We start from the raw sequence: 21,989 nt of genomic DNA on the forward strand, positions 1-21,989 counted from the left end.
TCTCAGACTTTAGATTAGCTTCAGCCAAAGTTGGATTTGTTTTTATTATACAAAAGTAAAGTGTATTACTGTCACTTTAAGGAGGCCAGTGCTTTAAGTGATCACTTTGAATGCACCTATAGTGCCATAATTAACCCCCACTATGGAGCTAATGTACATAGCATGTGTCAGATGTTGGCTAACATTAGCTAACATTACCTTACATTGGCCTCAGGTCACAACATGTGGAGTAACTAGATGGATGTGCTTTATTGCTTATTAATTAAAAAAAGGAAAAAGAATGTGCTGTTTCTTCATTAAAAACTTACATAGGGTACCTTTGATTAATTAGCACACTTTATGCTAAGCTAATAGCTTCCTTGTGTGCAGTAGTTGATAATAAATCTGTCTTTCTGGTGTGAACCTACGATATAAAATGATGTTTTGGAGGTTGTAACTCTCTGACACTCAGACGGTCATTGACAGCTGCACAGCTGTTATAGATACCCAGTTTGTGGCTATAAGCTTGTTAGCTTATGTAAAGCAGTGAGCTTATGCACGATAAATACCATTGTTAAAGAGCCAATCAGAGGAGCGCACAGCGGCTATTAAAAGGAAGGACTTGTTGATGGGCTAGTAATCTCTTTACAATTTCTCACATACCACCATGAATCTAAAACACAAGACCACATGTGTAAAAACAGTAACCAACCATGTCCGGCCTCACAATCCATTCAAGAGTCACATACACTTATCACATGCTGACAGCCCTTGTATCAAGAGCACAGTCAATTGATTTGCATAAGGAAAAAAAAAAGAAAAAAGAAGCTGTCATCCCAATAAAAATCGACATAAACAAAAGCCAGAGAGCCACTGGGGTGCGAGCTCACTGCCTCCGTACCCAATCACACACACAGGACTTAAAGATCAGCTTCAAAATACACAAATGAAAAGTTGTGATGCCGTTTTCCTGCACCTCGCAAAATGCATCAATACAAAAAATATTCCTTCAGAGAGGAACAAAACACTAAAACATAACCCGACCCCCGTTTTCATCATCCGGACTCCCGTCAGAGAGACCGGTGGTCACTGGAGCGGAGCTGGTCATCAGGGCTACGGCTGCCTCATCTGTCAGGGGTTAAGTAAAAGGGTTCTTACACACACACACACACACACACACACACACACACACACACAGAGTCATGCCCCTCCTTTAACTGGCCCAGGACCCTGTTGGTACTACCCCCCCCCCCCACCTCCCTTATACCTTCCCTGGCCAGTGCTCTCCTCTGGCCCTGATAAGATGCTATCAGGAGCCCTCTAAGCACTTGAGAGGCACTTTAGGAGATCACTGGAGCCATTACCATGAAAAGTAAAAGATACAGGCTATATTGATGCCAGATTAATACTGACCAACATGTTATTGATTTCCACCCCCCTCCACTCCCCTCCCCCTCCTCCCTCCTCTCCCCTATCCCCCTCCCACCTTTTTTTTTTTTTTTTGTTGCTCTCCCTCCTTTTCTTCTTCTCTGGTCTGGACCTCTGGCAGTGATCTTATTTTCTGATGGAGCAATGTTTTGTGGCCTGGCTTGAGGAAGAGGCTGTGACACTCCCTCCCCCTCCCCCTCCTCCTCCTCCTTCCTCCTCCTCCTCTTCATCAGTGCGAGGCCACTATCTACGGTTTCACAGGGCCATCCTTTAAAAGGCACAGAGCAAAGGCTCGCTGTTATCTGCCGATGTTATTCAATTGTTACGGGACAATCTGGGCCATTAGCTGGCTGTGTTAAATAATGCATCCGCTTTTAAAGGGGACCCTTATCTCTGCTATGCGTGTGTGTTTTTTAACATTATTAGTATAGGAGTGTAATGAAAGGTCCCCTGCCTGATGGGCGCTGATATACCTCCAAGGTCCCTCTGTGAACCTCCACCTCCGCAACAACAACGACCACGATGCATAAACAAACAGTGACCTTTTTAATGAAGCCCGGTTTTATCTGGTTTTATTAAAAAGGACGACAAGAAGCGGAAACGCTTCAGTCGAGATAAAAATGTATTTAAATGCGCTCGTCTAAAGGCGCGGGCAATCGATCACAATGCGTATTGCAGCCGCTCGGGGAGGGAAGAGGACGTGGCGAGGAAGCACACGGAGGCCGGTGTGTGTTGCTATGAGACACAAGGAAAGGGAGGGAGAGCGGGAATGGAGAGAGAGAGAAAAAAAAAGGAAGGGATGAGGATGGGTAACCTGAAGGAGAAGAGAAGCAAATGAAGGAGAAGAGACGGCGAGGCATGTGAGGGGTGGGGGGGGAAAGGGAGGATGTGAAGGATGAGTACAGAGCGAGGGAAGGATGGAAGAAGGGATGGAGAGAGAGAGGGAGAGGGAGCGGCAGGAGAGCGATAACCGCAATGTCTTCAGTCACAGATTTACACAGGCCATTGCACTCCCATTCTCCCTGCCTCTTATCAGTGGAATTATTGAGCAGTGTGGCATACCATTAAAAATTCTGCTTAGATTTCACAAAAATCAAATTGCGTAAGGTAATGAACGCAGCTTTCAAATGGACTCCTCACTGATACCCATTCTCAGCAGGCAGAAATACATCTCAGTCATAATTCGCTATCTTTATTGTACTTCTACACAGACTTAACTATGCTGCCAAAGCAGGGGAAAGCTTAATAATCGCTGTTGCCCTTGATGTTAAAGGGATGATTTTGTGGCTATTGCTTTGCAGCCATTTCTCGCTCTCCCTCCCTCTCTTCTTTATATCTCTCTCCTTCTCTGTTCCTCCCTCTATCTCCATCTATCTCCTCCTCCGCCTTCCATTTTCCTCCCATCCCTCCCTTTTCTTTCTTCTTCTGCGTTCCCCTCTCTCTCTCTCTCTCTCTCTCTCTCTCGGCAGGCCGCGCTGTCAGCCAAGGTCAGATGGGTCAGCGCAGGTTTTTTTTTTTTTTTTTTTTTAACTCCCAGAATCCCCCTCTTCCAAAGCGCTGTTTGCTGATGACTGGGAGCTATGAAGCCGAGAGAGAAACACATTTCAAGGATGTCAGCACCCCTGTTTGGATTGGCTCGTAGTGCACACACAGGCAGAGACAAGCACACAGCTTCATTTGTCTTCTTAATTTATGGCTCAGACACATTAAAATAAAAACAAGTGCATGTATAAAAGCAGATATTAGGGAGGGGGGGGGTGTTGAGAGTTCCTTTTCTCACAGACTACAGCGAACACAAGGTGTCAGCATCATGAGACTGACAATAGAGTGAGGTAACACCAAAGGAGTGGCAAGGCATGAAGAACCACTCTGTGCCTCCCCGAAGCCGTAAATCTCACAGCACAGTCGTACTTTCAGAGCAGTTCAGCCGTTTGACACGTAAGACGGCGACATGTGCGCACCCTTAAGAAGTCATTAGGATATTAATTGAAAGAGAAAAGGATCGACGTTTCTTTGTGCGGAAGGGGAGTCGGGGGTTGTTTCCTTAAACGAAAAGAGAGAAGCATTTAAAAGATGTTATTGCACGTCGGGTTCAAAAGGACACGCTGGAGCCGCGCGTTAGTCTTTTAACACCAATAAATCTTTGGCTGGGTAATTTTGACAGATGAGCATATGGTAATTACCATTAACAGAATGACAGGAGGGAGTTCCCTTCCCCTTTTTCTTTTTTTTTTTACTCGTGCGCGTTCGTCAATGACTTTGCTCAAACACACGAGTGTAAGTAGTGTCTTAACTGCTGTTATCGAGAGCTGTAATTGACTCTTCAGGCCCGGCCGCACGGCATTTACAATGGTGAAATTTGGTGGTGACATCAGAGTTCATTACAGCGGAATTAACCGAAATCAGGGGATTTGCTCACGGGGGCGAAGTTGGAAGACTGGGACACAAAAGAGGAGGAAGGAAAAGGAGTCAGTGGTACAAATGTGTATTTGGTTTCCTCCGTTAGCCGCTGAGGTGAGCCCACGGCTAACGAGAGGGCTGCTAGCTCATTAGCTTGTGGGGCTTTTCTTCCCCCTGCGGTAAAACTCCTGATTTAAATGAGACGATGTACAAAACTAAGAATAAGAAACCAGGAAGGGAGTCAACAGCAAAGTGAAGAGAAAATAGAAAGACGCTGGTGGCGCTATTGTTGCTAACTAGCTTTAGCATATCATATTAGCTAATTAGCTCATAGTAGCTTTGCTTCTAGAGTCACATATTTTGTGAATGAATTTGGGATTTTGAATTTCACTTCATTGTGGTGTAACCTTTTATACTCAGTGTTAATAATGCATATATCCCGACAAGTGGCATTGTTCACATTCTCACCTCTGTACTTTGTGTGTTTCTGAAGGATTGAATTCAGCAGTCACCATGGCGACACTCTGGGAGAGGATGCTGTAGTGTTTATGTTGTACGTCTGCTGCTGACCTTACACAGTGTGTGGTTATGCTGTGTTTTTACAGCTTGTAAGGGTTAATTTCTTGGGGGAGACACACACACACACACACACACACACACACACACACAGCAACACAATGCAGAACATGTTAGGTTAGCCGCAGTGACATAACACCACGTTCAAAGCGAAGTGTATACAGTGCATCAATTCACGCTCTTAACCTTCTGTGTGAGCCTGAAAACAAACATCAGACAAAGAGAGGAAGACAAGCAGCACCACCTTCTTTTTAAGAAACGCCGCTTACATGACAAAACGCTGCACGCGCCGCCTCTGAAAAACCCGCTCTCCAGACGTCTGGCCCGTCATCCGTCGGTGCGCTGCGTGAAGGAGCCAGTTGTTTATTTTATGGACCCTACTTATCATTCACTGACATTTGAACATGACAGGGCATAAACAATGACAATTTGTCAGACAAACTTCACTGCTCAGAAGGATCTAGTTCCACTTAACTTAATGTCAGCCCCCCCACCCCCAGCCCCATTCATCCGAAACCAAAAATAACAACCCAAAGCCCAAACACTGTCCTCTCTGTAGCTTCCTGGCACAGGCTCTATCTGGCTGGCCTTTCCCTGCAGCCGGTATCAGTGTGATGTGCCAAAGCGACAACTGCATGCCATGCAGATCTCGCCTCTCCTCTGTGGCTAGTTAGCCCGCTAGCGCTTTCAGCCGTCTGCCCGTCCGTTGGTCGGTCTGTCTGTACTCTGCTGGGCTTCTCCAATCAGAGGCCTTAGCCCGTGCAGCCTCTAATCCAACCACGGGCTTTACCCCACCAGCTCAGTGTAATCACACAGCTAATTCACAGGCGGACGGGAGGAAGGCAATCCGTGACGGACGTTTTTTGTGCAACTAAGAATGAGCTCCCCGGTGACCAGGGGAGGTGGTGGAATGGGAGACTGTCAATGAAGGGGCCGTGAAAAGATGGCTCCAGAAAGGCGAGATGCGAGGGGAATAGATGAATAGCAGAAACGGGCTCCGAGATGGAAGTACGAAATAAGGAAAAATGTTTGGAGTGTATAAAAAAAAAAAAAAAAAAAGGGGACATGAATCTGTAGCAGTCTTTTGCCAAGAGACTGTTGAAAGAGCCATTGTGAGTTGGAACAGTCTATATTACTCAATAAAGAAAGGCGAGGCTCTGTATTAATTTGGATAAGAAACCTTTGCCTCCGTGCCCCTTTTCTCTCTCGGCTCCCATCCACGACACCTCTGTGGTTTAAAGCAGTGTTCGGTTTCAGTTCAGCAAGCCAAGTCATTACATTTCAACATGTCGCACCTTTCAGAGGGGGAATTAACTAGTGCTGTTATTTCTTCATTCCCCACACGCTGGGGCCCAGAGGAACAAAAAAAAAAGACAGAGAGAGAGAGAGAGAGAGAAGGAAAAAAAAGGTGTAGATATTTTGACATTGTCACTTCATGCACACTTGCATGCTTGCCTTTCCTGTGTGAATGTGCTGTGTGACCTCCGACTGTCCTCTCCGCAACAGAACAGCCTTCTCATCGCTAATTTCAGATGAACTCAGGGAGGTGTGTGTGTGTGTGTGTGGGGGGAGAGACTAGCTTGGCTGTCTGCCTGATTTTACTGTTGACATCCCAGCAACAAAGGAGAGTGAATCTCTCTTACACTTTGCATGTCATGTCATGTCTAACAGTCAGCAGTCAGAGTAAATAGTGGAAACCACAGATAAAGTGAGTGGCTCAGGAGAGGTGCCGATGACGATGTTATTGTCAAGATCAGGACAAAAGCATCAGACAATAAAGAAACCTACGTACCAAACGATTAATAAGAGGCTGTGTTAAATCATCTTCACCTTTCTGAAAGCTTGTTTGTGGTCGGTTTAAAGGACACACCTGATCCCCCTGAATTGGCTGCGTACATCGCATGTTTCCACCATGTTTTTCAGTCCACGCCGCCCGTGCGACGCCTTCAGCCTCTCCCCGCACTTTCCACACAAAGCTGCAACCTGAAGGACACTTTTGCACCTGAGGTCTGTTCCCTTCAGAGTACATCACTGCTGCACCTGTGCATTGATTTTGTCTCGTAGCCCCTCGTGTCAAAACACTTCTGGAGCCACAGCAGCACATCTGTTGTGCACATCGCCAGAGGACTGAATCTGCTGCTGCCACATTGTTTGATTTTTATTTTTGGAGGGAACAAGTACGCTGCGTTACGTTGTTCATCCTTCTGCAGCCGGTGTAGACGCCTTAATCAATGAACAGTAACCAAGATGTCTGAAAACCAGAGAGTAGTACTGCCGCTTCGCTGGAGGGCAGGAGTGTGTTGCTGTCAAGTAGGACAGCTGACATGGGAATCAGTGTTTAGTGATATTGTATTATCATTATACCAGTAGAACAGTGTTTATGCTTTTCATCAGATTCTCAGCATTAAACGCAAAAAATGTCAATTTCATCCAAACCTCAGTTAATATGATCCATAATCAATACCAATACAATACTGCTGTGTTGTTTTCTAGATTCACCAGCTTCAGTGATCAGCCTGCTTGAATTGATCACTCCAAGGTTTTCTTTAGTTCTTATTACCATTACTCAATACTGAGTTGTTGTTCTTGTTTTTTTTTTTTTTTTTGCTGCACTCTGATTGGTGGAGGACAGCTAGAGCTGGGAGGAGCTGCATTTTTTGCTCCGTCGCTACCTGTCTAGATGAATCAGAGCTGTAAATGTGCAGGAGGCAGGCAGCCAGGTGAGGTCTAGGCGGGGGTAATGTGCGCTCATTAGCGGCATCCACAAGTGTTTCTGTGTGGTAATTTGGTCGACCAAACTAGAGCCTGGAGGCAGAAAAAAAAAAGGCAGAGAGAGAGATATACTGACTGATAGGGTGAGCAGGTTCAGGTAAACTGACACTTTTATGGTGTCAGTGTGTTCGTGATGTCTGTATTTGTGTTTGTGTGATGTGTGTGTGTGTGTGTGTGCATGTATGCAACCACACACACAGCACCTATAAAAGCTCAGAAGCACTGCTGTTGTTATGGAGGCTTTGATGTTCGTATTGACAATTAACCCTGAGAACAAACAGCCCAAAGAGATGGAGCGTTATTTTTTGTTTGCATTGTTGCGAAATGTAAAGATTTATATATATATATATATATATATATATATATATATATATATATATATATATATATACATACAACACAATTCAAACCAAAACAGACATTTGGGGTTTAAACGCCGAAGTGTGTTGTGACATAACGGAGGAAGACTGTTGGCGGGACCAGAGCAGGTGTAGCTGTGTGGTCTCTGTGGCTGGTCTTTACTGAACACAGGAACACATTGCTAAAGGTTTGGAGGTGCAGCCTGATTGCTCCACCCCCAGTCACTCAGAACATTTCAGGAATTTTTTAAAGTGATATAATATTAGTAATAATAATATCATGATTCATACAGCTTCTTTAAAAACAGAGTTTACTAAGTGCTTTGACAAAAAAGCTAAAGGCAATATTACAACAATATAACAACAAAAGCAGAGAAGAAATAACGTAAAGAGAAAACACATACAATATATTTTAATATAAATATTAATATTATATTATATATATTAAAAGACAACATCATTACATTTATCTGACTTATTAGTTCTTATGTCTTTCTTATAACACTAACAGCATTAAAGGACCAATATGTGAGTTTTGCTATTGCTACATAGCCAGCGTTAGCATTAGCAGCTGTTTACTTACCAGTCTAGAAGAAAGGTTGTGAGTTCAACACCAAACTTCACTTGCTTCTATTTCTATCACTAATGAAGTTAGCATGCTAACCAGATAGCTCTGGCCCGGTTGCACTGTCTAATCGCTTTCCGATACCGAGTCACTTGCTGCTCAGATAATGTATTACAACCTCTTGTATTATAAATGCAACAATGGCTGAAGCTCCTGGCAAGACTGGCAAGCTAACAGCTGATAATGCTAACGCTAGCTATGTAGCAATAGCAGAACTTGCAAATAGCTCCTTTAAGTCAAAATAACTGCTTTAAATAACAATGTGATATCTTTTTACCGTTTTCTTACATTTCAACAAATGAGTGCAGGTGTGAGGAAGAAAATCAAAAACTGAGAAAGAGACACTCTTTGTGGCCCCAAACCACTGATCAGGTGTTGATGCATTCCTCTCTCTCTCACACACACACACACACACACACACACACACACACACACACACACACACATATACATTCAGACACACGAAATGAGGGAGGGGGGTCGAAACCACCAGAGGAAAACGCTGCTCCAGAAGCCTTTATTAACTCCACTGACAACTCCTGCTTTTAACCACAGCTAGGTCATGTCCCACATAGTAAGAAACACACACACAGACACACACACAGACACACACACAGACACACACACACACACACACACACACACACACACACACACACACACACACACACGAAAAGCACCGTGCTACCAAATTGGACAAAACCCAAGACTGTTGGTGGCACCTGCATTGTTGTGAGATGTTCCCTCTTATTTAGCCATAGCATCCCTCTCCAAAATAGCTGTGAACACACACACACACACACACACACACACACACACACACAAAGACTCTGGTTTTGGTTGCAGAGTGTGTTCAGCAGGAGACAGTGTATATTACCTGTTTTAGTTGTGGCCAAGCTCAGGGAAGGGGGGCAGGATTAAGCTGGCTGGCTGACGTTGTGCCAACACTAAAATCAAGCATGTAGACACACACACACACACACACACACACACACACACACACACACACACACACGTGTCCACCATTTAAGACGTTCCTTTTGTTCATGCCTGCCTCTGAATTCTTTATAATCCTGCAGCCCCAAACGAACAAACGTGTGTACATGCAGACATTAATGTATGTGTGTGTGTGTGTGTGTGTGTGTGTGTGTGTGTGTGTGTGTGTGTGTGTGTGTGTGTGTGTGTGTGTGTGACGTCTCCTGAATAACAGAATACGAATAAGTGAGAAACACACACCTTGCGAGATTACTCTCTTCAGAAATTGGCTGATGTGTTAAAGTAGCTTTTCAGTGGACACGCTGGGTATCAGGGAGGCTAAAACAATGGAGGTATGAGTGTGTGTGTGTGTGTGTGTGTGTGTGTGTGTGAGTGTGTGTGTGTTTGTGTGAAGGGAGGGTGTCCAGTTCCTCATGAACAATGTGAAACTACATGTTGTTGGTGGGTTAAGAGGGGTTACCGTTAGCTGAAAGTGGTGTTTTCTGAGCTGCTCAGTTTGCAGCAGAGATGTTAGCTTCCAGCTGAGACTTGAACGCACACAAATCACACAGAAATACTACACACACGCACACACACAGACACACACACACACAGACACACACACACACACACACACACACACACACACACATATAGATACATAGCGTGGAGTTTTGATGGGGCTGTAATTTGTTTTAATAAATATGGATCACAGCAGCTTTGCTTCTCTCACCTGGTCATGAGAGGTTGCAGATGCATTAATTCCACTTAGGCGTTCCTAATAAACTGGTGACTGAGTGTATTATAATGCGTGAGCATGTGCGCCTGTGGTCAGTATGGTGATCTGAGGGCCACAGTTAAAAACACCAGCGGGGATGAAAGCAAAGTGCCGAGTCAACACAACAGCTGCAGACAGCCGCATTGTTTGTAAAGAAAAGCCGACGCTGTTGAATTAAGGCAGAAAAAAAAACCCAGCATGGCTTAATTACTGTCGCATAATACCAATTATTTTGTCTCCACACCCTTATCTTAATTACTTCAAAAGACCAACTTCAATTAGGACGTGAAAACTGCATCTAGAACTGGCAGTCCAATCCCCAGCTCCCCACGGAGGCGACGTCACTCAATTACACACACGCGCATACACACTCAATTACTCTCACACACAAGCCGAATCTTACCAACAAATTTGCCGATAATTAATTGACATGCCAGGCATAATATTCAGCATAAATAAATGAGCATTGTTCTGAAAAAGGAAGATGAAAGCGTAGCAATTAATTCCCTGAATCAGTACAGAGCGAACCAGAAGCCGTCCAAGTCATTTCATGTGTGTAAGATTCCAGTGAAATGTCAGCGATTTATCTCATCAGTGGGTTTGAATGGGAACGATGTGCGTGTTGTATACGTTTCAGAGGCGAAACCAGGTCATTGCCGACCTCTTAAGTGGAGGAACAAGAACCAACTAATAATAGACCGACTTGAATTCGGTCCACACACACGTACATTCAGGCCTCTTCCTCTGCTGTTGCTCGCTTAATCCCTTAAAAGCTATAGAATGTTTAGGTAATATTTCCCTGGACAGTCATTTAGAGTCTATAAATCCTGTATTTATCCTGCTGACACTTGATGATGGATTAAATCATTTACGGGGGGGGGGGGGGGACACTGAGTTTTCGCAGGCGGCTTCTTGGCTAAATATTTTAAAAGTTTTTAGACACCAGAATCATTCTTGGATCCTCAGTATCTCACTTTTACTTGGACTGCAGACCCATGCATTTTAAAATCCTAAAGTTCCAGAAATATGAGCTGAGCATATTCATCTGCCGCTCTGTGCTTTCTGAGCACCACTCCCCTCATACACTGCAGAAACAGGCTAACTATCATTTAACACGGACGATGCCCATAAGCAGAAGTTTAACGGGTGCTGTGGGTGCAACTGAGCTCTGCTACACTATAGTCACATAGCCAAAGCAGTTGCGTATGTGTTGTGTTAATATAATATAAGACTGTTAGCATAATGAAACTTCTGGCTCGACATTGACCTGGGTCTTTGGCCCGAATCTGGCCCGTGTACTTCCACATCTGGGCAGATTCCAGTTGTTATCCTCCGGTATTGGCTGACAGCCGCACCAGAACAGGTCAAAATATAAGAGGTCGCAACCTGCAATCATGCTGTATATGGGCCAGATGAAACTATGGAAACTACTGGGTCCTTGGCCCGGGTCTGGCCCATATACTTCCACATCTGGGCAGATTCCAGCTGCAAGAATAGGTCCAGAATAAGTCCAGATGTGGGCCGTGGAATCTGGGATTTACTGGGCCAGAATAAAACAAGCATGTTTGTCACAAAAATGCAATAAATGCTACATTTACAAAACATATTCAAGTGATCCAACTCAAGAGTTGAGTCACTTCTATTGAATTCATTGTTGAGTTTTTATAAACCTGCCGACCAACTGGGCCGTTTCCCCAAAGCATTTTCTTCCTTTAAAGTCCGAGCCTTTTGTTTGTGAGCCAACGCGTCTCCGGACCAGTCAAGATGAAGCGTTTTCCTCTTTCATCTTTAATTTGTCGTCAGGATGAAGATGAAGAGCACTTCAACAAGCCCGTCGCAGCGACTGTAAGACCTACAGCTCACACACCTGAACAGAGAACATGTAGTTATTGTATCCAACTGTTGCCCGATGTTGGGAAAACCAATCTGCATGTCGATCTCTCAGCCGGCTTCAGACCAGCCGTGAGCTGTTGACACAGTGTTGTCTCAGCTTCTGAAAGACCCTTTAGTGTCTGCTGAGAGCAAGATGAGAGGGGTAAGTGAGGTGTGTGTGTTTGTGCGTGGGGGGTGCAGGGGAGCGCACAAGAATGGGGTGATACTCGGGGTGTGTTTGTGAAGAGATGAAAGGTATTGGAGACCGTTGGGGTCACATGTCTGGATGCGTGGCCAAGGGATGGGAAGTGTTACCATCCTAAGTTTGGAGGGGTGGAGGTAGAGGAAGAGGAGGAGGAAGGTGGGTTACGTGTCGGAGAGACTCTTTTTGGTGGGTGAGTAGGTGGGAGGTGGAGGGGTGTTCTTGTCCCTGACCCATGTCTAAGTGGCGCTGCAATGTTTACTGTGAGGAAGGAAGCTGTCAACTGTGTTTGCTCCCATCTCAGCAAGATGGAGCAACTCCTCACCCACGTACCACCCCCACCTCCTTTTACATAGAGACCGGGAGAGAGAGAGAGAGAGACAGAGAGAGAGGGAGAGAGAGAGACAGAGAGAGAGAGACAGAGAGAGAGAGGGCGAGAGAGACAGAGAGAGAGAGACAGAGAGAGAGAGGGAGAGAGAGAGAGCAGTACATTTCTGGAGACAGAAAATCAAGAGCAAGAGAAGGAGTATGTCTTTGACAGACTCCATTTGGTCTGCATTGGTGCGTCTGTAGGAGTGCATGTTGGGGCCGGAGCGATGCCCCCCCCCCCCCGCAAGGGCCTGGAGGTGATTGACAGGGCTTTCTACTTGAGCTATAAGGTTTCCCCCTGGTGTAAAGTCCCTGTGGCTCCCTTCCAAAGGGTGACTGCATTCCTGACCAGGTCATGAACTGACCACCTTTACCATCGCCCCCCCCCCCCCCACCACAAACCTCTCCAAACGGCTCCCACCTGAGCTGCACAGCAACCCCCCCTCGAAAATTGAGGCAGACCTCCACTCTGGCTTTTCTCTGAGGCTGAGAAAGCTTTATATGACTGGGGTCAATAAGCCGTGATTTGGTTATCATGACTCAGCTTCAGGATCGGAGCGAGTCTGTGCTCGTTGAGGCTCGAGGCTTTCTGTGTGTTCCTACTGAAAAAGTGTTGTGAAGCCTTGTCCTAAAACAGACTGATTATTGAGTTTGGTAATTGAATTTTATGTCCCACAAGTCATCGGACAAAGCAAATGGAGAAAAACATTTAGCTTTCTCTCGTCCAGTGTCGCATTTTGACCGATGTCCATTCGCGAATGTCTCTCATCATTTCCTTGTTCTTTCAACGTTTAACAAAAATGAAGGTGATTCATTTTTTTTTTTTTTGCTTCACACTGATGTTTGTAGCATCTATTGTCTTGTTATGTGAACAGGTTAACCAATCAAATTATAGCGTAGCATAGCCACAGCCAATGAGAGCTGAGTGCAGGAGAGAAGAGGAATAAAAAAAAATAAAAATACAGGAAATGAGAAAAGAGAAATGAAACACCAGTACGTTTGTTTTCGTTTAGTCTGAGAATGTGATTTTTCGGCAGCCTGGTCATCATGTGTGATGCCAGAAACTTTGTTAGTGTGTGTTCACTAAAATAACCGGTCATTAAACGCCTATCAGTCATGTTTTTAATATAAATTACAGCTGGATTCAGGTTTATCATTCAGAAAGATGGTTGTAGATGTGTTTTTCACTCTTAAATAACTGGTTTAATCATTTTAACCCCCTAGATTTCCAATCATCAGTGGCGTTAACAAACCTTTTAACGGCCCCACAAATCTTTAAACGTGCACTCCAACAATTCAGCAATGCACATAAATAAAGTTTGTTGATTCACGGATAAAAACAAACAAACAAAAAAAAGTCAAAATAGTTTCCTAAAAGATACTCTAACGTTTCATCCTTAGTATGGGTGAAGCTCCACAAACCCTGGATCCTACATTTCCCATAATGCAACACACTCTCCATATCTTTAAAACACCACCAGTTTGTCATGCAGCCTTTCTTTTATAAATTTTCTTTTTTCTCTTCTTTCTCTTTTGTATATCTTCAAATGAGATGATGACATCACCATGACATCATCAGTGTTTTATAATGTAGGTTAAGTTGTGCTCTGATGTTGATCAGTGTATTAAAGGACCAGTCAAGCAGTTTTTTTTATGTATTTTGATTCTTCAGTTTATTTAAATCACGTACTGTAGCTTTAAATGTGAGTCTCCAGCCTTTATATGGTCCGTTTAGAAGCAGCACACTCACACATTCACATGTATATCAGCCCCCCTATATTACTGCCACTTACAACTACAACATGGTACGGTCCCTATAGAGTTATTGTCTCTGTTTGTGTTGTTGTTGTTGTTGTTATGCCTGTGGGTGGGTTGGTGGAGATGGATTAATGCTTCCTTGTTGTGTATTCAGCCCTTTTTTTTTTTTTTTTTATCCTGGCAATGTTTCTGAGCCTATAACCGCTTCATTTCCTCCCATACCCTCCCATTCTGACACACACACACACACACACACACACACACACACACACACTCACGTAGATACACCCCAGCCCAACCCCAGCACCCTTCAGGCCTACCTCTGGGGCCCGGAGTGTGATGAGCTGCGCCCGTCCCTGCTGCCTGTACTCTCAATCTCTATCTCGACCCCAGCAGAAAGCCAGGGAAATTACGTGCCTTTTCCTGGAATGTGATTAGATTCCTGATGTTGGCAGCCACACATCTCTGTTTTTTAATTGGGTTCCGAGGCGCGACGAGATTAGCCTCGTGACATCATTGATGGTCTGTTTGTGTGTGTGTGTGGGGAGGTTGGTGGTGTCTGCTGATAAGAGATGGTAAGGGGGTGTCAGGGATTTTTTTTTGTGGGTGAATCCCCCACTCCCCAATGGATGATGCTTACTAATAGGGTCCATGAGTGTTTTTCTTTCTTTTTTTTTTGTATTTGTATGTGAGTGTGTGTGTGTGTGAGCTCACATGTATGCACTGAGAGGCGTTTATATGCTTTTGTCTGCATGATTCACACATTATACTTTATTTGATGCAACACATTCATGCATCTCTTCACTGAGAGTGTGGTTCCTTCCATACAAACAAACAAACATAAATCATGTTCCTACAACACTCATTAAAATCAGGACTTCACACATACAATCTCTAGCTGAATACGATTGGTATATTATGAACAAAAATCTGAGTCTCGCCTCATAAAACTATCATCTTGTCCCTCACTGGAATCACAGCATCTTCTGGACAAGCGACAAATAGAACGTCTGAGCCAATCAGAAGCCGGTAAAACGCCTGGGAATAGTTACCTGACAGGTCTGAATCCTGTATATATATATATACCTGTGTATATCTTCATTATTGCTAATCGGTGCAAGATGGTTTGTACAGAACACAGGACGATAATGGCAACGATGAAATATACGTTTACGCCGACCGCTGAAACTTTTTAAACACAAATATTGGAGTCTGTTATTCTGTAATGAATATGCAGAGGAGTGAAGAACACTCAGGTACTTGTTGGTTAATTTAGTGGTTCAAGCTAGAATGACCTCTATATATAAACTAATGCTTTGAGAAAGTGGATTAATTACCCAGTTACTTCTGGAAAATTTCTTTCAATTAAGCTGACTTCAAAGAAAAATTCTGGTTTAACACATGAATAATAATAATAATAACAATAATAATAACTTTTATTTCTGTGGCACTTTTCTTAACAAAGTTACAAAGATAAAAGAAGAGAGAACCTGAGCGTAGTAAAAGAGCAGAATATCATCATCATATATCAACATGATGCAAAGGGTGTGACAGTAAGTGAAGAGAGGGAATCAAATATATAAAAACAATAATTAGGGATAAAACGATATCAATAAACAATATCAACCAGGGATGTAGGCTCATGGGGAAACACCTCCAGCAGTTGTATAAAGATCAAATATATCAATATAGATAATCCGTCTTGATTTGAACCCGTGCGATCGATCATGTGACGGCTCATTCTTCGCTGTGTGGATGTGGAAGCAGCTCCGTTCTCATTTTATTATAGGAATAAAAATAGATGTAGGTGTGAAAGGAAGACTGGAGCTCCCGGTGCCACTGTTCAGGCCAGTGACATCACTTCCTGGGGTCTCCATGACAACGTTTGTGTTCAGATTTTAGACTTATTACTAGTGTGTGTGTGTGTGTGTGTGTGTGTGTGTGTGTGTGTGTGAGAGAGAGAGAGAAACAGGTGCCGTGACCCCCTGATCATCACATGACCCCTCAGTGAGTCTCTAAGGTCATGGGCACTATGAAATGGTGGGCGGGCGGGTGGGAGTGGGGAGGAGGGGTTCGTGGGTGTAAAGGTCTCCCACTCCTCGCCTCCTTCCTTGTCTCCTCACCCCCCCCCCATTAACTTACATCCCCTCCTCTTTGGGCCAGAGAACAATCAGCCTGGCGTCTGATACTTCCTGCCCGGCAATAATTACCCCACCTAATTAAAACTTAATTGCTGGCCTCTCCGACCGCCATCTTAAATGAGCAATGGGAGCCGGGGCGGGGGCGTAAGCCTGCTGGGATGTTTGTGTGGACGGCAAATTGGTTTATCCCTATCAGATTCCTCAGTCCCTGGCCCCGCGCACGCTACTGCACCGCTCTACTGCCCAGAAACAGAAAGAAAGGGAGAAGGCTTAATGTGATGGAGGCCAGACAAGGCCTAATGAGATATACTTTTTTTTTTTTTTTTTTTTTCTCTTTGCTTCTTTATAGCAACACTTTCATTCACAGTTTCGATTAGTTGGCTTAAAGCGGTGAGCTCAGGTCTGTCTGGACAGGTTGATTTGGAAAAGAGTGATGGAAAGTTTGCTTTATGGAAAGAGAAAGGAAAGATCTGGATTGGAGGGGAGGGGAGGGGGAGGGCAGAAAGAGAGAGAGAGAGAGGGAGAAAGATACAGAGATAAGGAAGTTAGGATTCATGGCCCCACTGCAAAATCATCAGGGGTAAATGAAAGAGGAAATGCTGCGTTAATCGCTATGGATTCTCATAATTGTTACGATTAAATTTCATAATTGACTAATGGCCAGCTGCGGCTTGCATTACACGCAGGATAAATACATCACATTAAACATGCAAGCTGAGAGGAGATGAGTAGAGATGGATGGACAGATAGGACAGGATGGATGGATGGATGGATGGATGGACGGATAGGTGGACGTACACACGAGGCTTTATGGGCCTGTGAGCGGCGAGCGGATGAAAAGCTGGAGGGAGCTGGCGGGACATGAGTGAGATCAACAAAGGTAAAAAGACATGAGAGTGATGGAGAGAAGAAGGGGAGGAAAAAAAATAAATTTGGTGTGGAGATGGAGGAAGCGATGAAAAGGTAGAGAGGTGGAGAGAAAAAGATGGAGATGTGGAAGGAAGAGGGGATGCTAGCTTCATGGCCTCCGGGTGGTATTAGGCCGGGTGCCAGGGTGTGTGTTTTTACGTGTGTGTGTGTGTGTGTGTGTGTGTGTGTGTGTGTGTGTGTGTGTGTCTCTTCCTCCCTATGAACTCACGATTTCCCTAAACCCCATCTCCCGCTCTCGCCATCCTTCACTCTTGAACTCTCTCTCCCTCTCTCTCTCTCTCTCTCTCTCTCTCTCTCTCTCTCTCTCTGCTTTTACCTCCCTTTCTTCATCTCCATCCCAGGGAAACAAGCGAGAGGCAGTTGTGATGAGCAGATAGCGAGGGGCTCCGGTGGAAGGAGCGGGAGAGAAAGGGGGTGGTGGTGGTGGCGGGAGGAGGAGGTATGGAGGGGGAGAGAAAGTTGGAGGGTGATTAGAGAGAGATGACAGGTGACATCCATAAAGGGATTACGGAGCGGGCCTCAAAGACAGGGTCCTAATCCTGGCTTTGTACAGGCACAGATAAACAGCTCCACTGATGGCTTGCTCTCTTAAAAAGTGAACATGAGCTACACAAATAACTTCCTAATTCCCCCTTTGTAAAAGTGAGTGCACGCTACAACACAAATAAGTTCCCTAATTCTTCCTTTGTACAAGTGAGCCTTGAGAAGCACAAAATAACTTGCTCTCGAGGTGTTTGTGAACAGGATGCTCTAAAAGAGGCAAAGAGTCACTGTGGGTGTTTGTGTGCTTGCACTGGGGGTGGCGTGGGGGTGGCGAGGGCATGGGGGTGGGGGTGGGGGTGGGGGGGGGGGCACAAAGTGTTGATATGTGTCTTAGAAAGGTGCAGTTGCTGCTTGGTAGCTTGTTGTTGTTTTTGTTGTTGTTGTGACTTTTGAGAGATTTACACTCTTGTATTGATGCTGAAACGCTCAGGACTGAGAATTAAAGTGGAAACGTGTGTGTGTGCTTTTTCCTTCTTTCATAGCACATACACACACACACACACACACACACACACACACACACACTCATGGAGGAACACACACACACACACTCATGGAGGAACACACACAGTTGTGTCAGTTTGTGGTCTAATTAAGCGTTACCTTAAAGACAGTGAAGGAGTGAAACACACGCACACACACACACCACACACACACACACACACACACACACTCATGGAGGAACACACACACACACACTCATGGAGGAACACACACAGTTGTGTCAGTTTGTGGTCTAATTAAGCGTTACCTTAAAGACAGTGAAGGAGTGAAACACACGCACACACACACACCACACACACCTGTGCTGCGCAGACAGGAAAGACCACCAACTGAAAGTCTGGTTTCCCATGTAGGAGTGTCTGCGTGTGTACATATATATATATTTATATATATATATATATATATATATATATATATATATATATATATATTTTTGTGTGTGTGTGTGTGTCAGTATTTGTGCACGCACTTTATTTTACCCACAATCCCAAGAGGTGACACAGTTAAAGTCTGCCACAGTACACATGACTAGTTCTTCTTATTCTGATAACTCACAGTTTTAAATAATTCGGTTCGTGTGTCGTCGTTTGTCAAATCAATGATCTCAGTTGATCACAAAGATGCACAAAAGTGGAAGCTTCTGTTTCCCATCACTGCTGCTCGAATGTTTTGTGTTCCTCAAAATTAAGACCACATTTCCTGTAAAGCTTCCTGTCACAAACAGCACTGTTAGGTGAGAAGTTTTTACCCTCCCTGCCCTTCACTGCGCAGAATCCACTGAACACCTTTAAATTAGACACTTTTATTAGACCTCTTCGTGTTGTGAGGCACTGCTTCATGTTAAACCCTGGTTTTTCTGGACACCCCCCACCCCCCGACTTCCTGTTTCTACAAGCTGCAGAAATTCATTCGTAGTTATTAAAATTTCTCATTGTGGTTAAAATGAAGGGTTATGATTGTGCAATTGTTTGACATATTTCTCAACCTGAGATTTATTCAGAAACTGGTTTTTGAGGAGAGCTGCCGCGTTTCTCCAGTTTGAAAGTTGCCAGAAAGACGACAGTAGTGATGATGACTGGAGAACTATGAATCATCCTTCGTTAAATCACTGCAAAAACACACGTATATCATCATTATTTTGCATATTCTATCTCCTAATATTGTAATCTGTTCCTGGTTTGATTCCTGCTTTAATTGTTTGGTGGCAGTGATTTCAGCAGCGGTGAGAACAGTCTTGTCTTGGCCCTGTGGTGTGTAGCATTTTGAAATATGTGTCTAATTCCTTATGGGAGATAAAATTTGGTCTCAGATTTCAAATATAATATTTGTTGCTGCCAGTTTGTCTGAAGGTAAAACTGAATACATAATTTTTATTGGACAGTTTAACAGCGGCGCTGTCTCTGTGGACTTTGGCGTTCTCATACGAACAGAATCATCACGTTTCAATTAAAATAAATACACATAAATGAAAATGATGGGAGGCTGTGTGGTCCCTTCTGTTTACATTACAGATGGGATGACAGGTGTATCTGTTACTATACCCACTGTAATCTACTCAGAGAAGATCCAGTGTCCTGCAGCACGTCTGGTGTACTAATTCTTGTTGAATGTGTTTTCTCTCTTTATATGTGTTTTTTGTTTTGTGGCATTTTTGAATTATGAGCATGTTTCCCCTTATTGTTTTTTTGCTTTTGCCTCTTATATGTGCTTTGTCCTCAGGGGCCACCGTAACCTTTGGGTTCAAAGATCAAGCGTATGTTGTTGTTTTGGGTTTGAAGAATTCAGGTGTATTAAAGTAATACATGAAACATTTGGACTTGAAATGTTGTAGTTTTCTTAATGTAATTAAGATGAAATATTAATGGCAGGAGGCGACAGTGTTGTTCATCTCAAGTGAATCAGAGTTCAGATAAAGACTTGAATAATGATGCTCCATGACCCTGTAGCGTCTAAAATATATCCTTGTTAAAATGCAAACCGTAGCATCCTGGTAGCATGTTTGTATGCTAACATGCTAACTGTAGGCCTGTTAATGTTAGCATCTGTTAAGCTTCATCCTTGGTGCTAAAGATGTCCTAAACTGGCCACCGTACAGAAGATAAACCTGTGGATTAGGTGACACTGGTGTCAACCCTCAGGTCAACCTTTAATGCCCCGCAGCGGGTGGAGATTTTCATCCATCCAGTGACTCTGCTCTGTGGAATGCAGTGAGCGTTAGCCAGCTTTAGACATTTAGCAGCACAGTACAACCATAGTTTGTTATTTTTAGACACTGGCACAGTTGTCTCATTCACAGTCACAGGCCATGGTTGTTGTTGTGTGTGTGTGTGTGTGTGTGTGTGTGTGTGTGCGTGTGTGTGTGTGTGTGTGTGTGTGTGTGTGTGTGTGTGTGTGTGTGTGTGTGTGTGTGTGTGTGTGTGTGTGTGTGTGTGTGTGTGTTTGTTACTCATTCACAATCCCCACCCATGTATTTCCTGCCTGACGAGAGGGATTCTAACAGGCAACCTCACATGGGCCGGACTAATTTTAGCTAACAGATAGCATTTTGATGGCTCGGCCCACTCATCGGCCCGGCTGTGAAGCTGCTCGGCTCCCTCTGGCCTTCTCTTTCTTCCTTTTTTTTTTTTTAAATATGCACGGTCAAAATTGCTATCTGCTATTTCACAATTTCCCTTTCATCATTCTCCATTACCTGGTAATGAATAGATCCTTGCTCTCTCTTCTTTTCCCCCCCTCTCTGTTAACTTCATGCAAATTCGGCCGTAGTCTCTCCGCCAGCCGACGCAATCGGCGGTGACTTTGTGAGGTATAAAAGTAAAGGAGAGCAGCGGGGGGACGCCTGGCTTAATGACTTCATTTTCACTGTCATGGCGCTTTCAGAGCGTCGGCAGTGGGATTCCTCCCCTACAGCGCTGAGTTGGCGACACAGATACTATAATGTGGAATGTACAGGCTAAAAGAAGCATGACTAGATGTGTGGGATTGATGCAGAAACGGGTCAGACATTGATTGGACAGCTATTTTTAAGGATTTTATTTATTTTTTTTTAAATGCATTGATACTGAGAGAAGTTGAGTGTGGGTGTGACCGGGGAATGGGAGGAAAAATAAGCAAACAGCGGCTACAAACACACACAAATACACACACACACACACACACACACACACACACACACACACACGCATCTCTTGTCACACTCTCGTGTTGCACACTTGTACACACACCTCAGCCCCCTCTAATAATCCGCTAATCCTGTTTATCATCAGCCAGCTCTTCTTAGTGCAAGCGATACATGAGAGAAATCACACTCACAAACACACTCCAATGTGCAGAGCTGAGATACAGTATAAATACACACATCTCTATTTCTTGATTTCTTCCTCAATCTTCACTTATTTATTTTTTTTTTTTTTTGCTATTTTTCCTCTACGCTGTGTTATGCATCTGTTATGCAGTTACACATCACAATCCCACATCAATGCCCAGCCTCTTGGAAATTATTGGAGCGTTTTCCTCTGTGTCTGAAGAGTTTCACTAAGCTGTGGAGAGCTCGCTCCTTCACTCTCCTCAGTGCTTTTTTAACTCCACACGCACATTAAAATGTAGATATTTCCTTACGGGACACTGCAAATAAATTTGGTCCTAAACTACAGCTCAACTTTTTTTCTTCCCTCCCCAAAAAGAAAAAAGCACATTTTGTAGAATATCCCAGTCTGAAAATAGAAATGTAAGGTATAAGCACAGATGATCCTGGCTTGGGTACCTAAGCAGGCAATAA

The sequence above is a fragment of the Seriola aureovittata genome, chromosome 22 (genome assembly GCF_021018895.1).
Source record: "Seriola aureovittata isolate HTS-2021-v1 ecotype China chromosome 22, ASM2101889v1, whole genome shotgun sequence".
NCBI lineage: Eukaryota > Metazoa > Chordata > Actinopteri > Carangiformes > Carangidae > Seriola > Seriola aureovittata.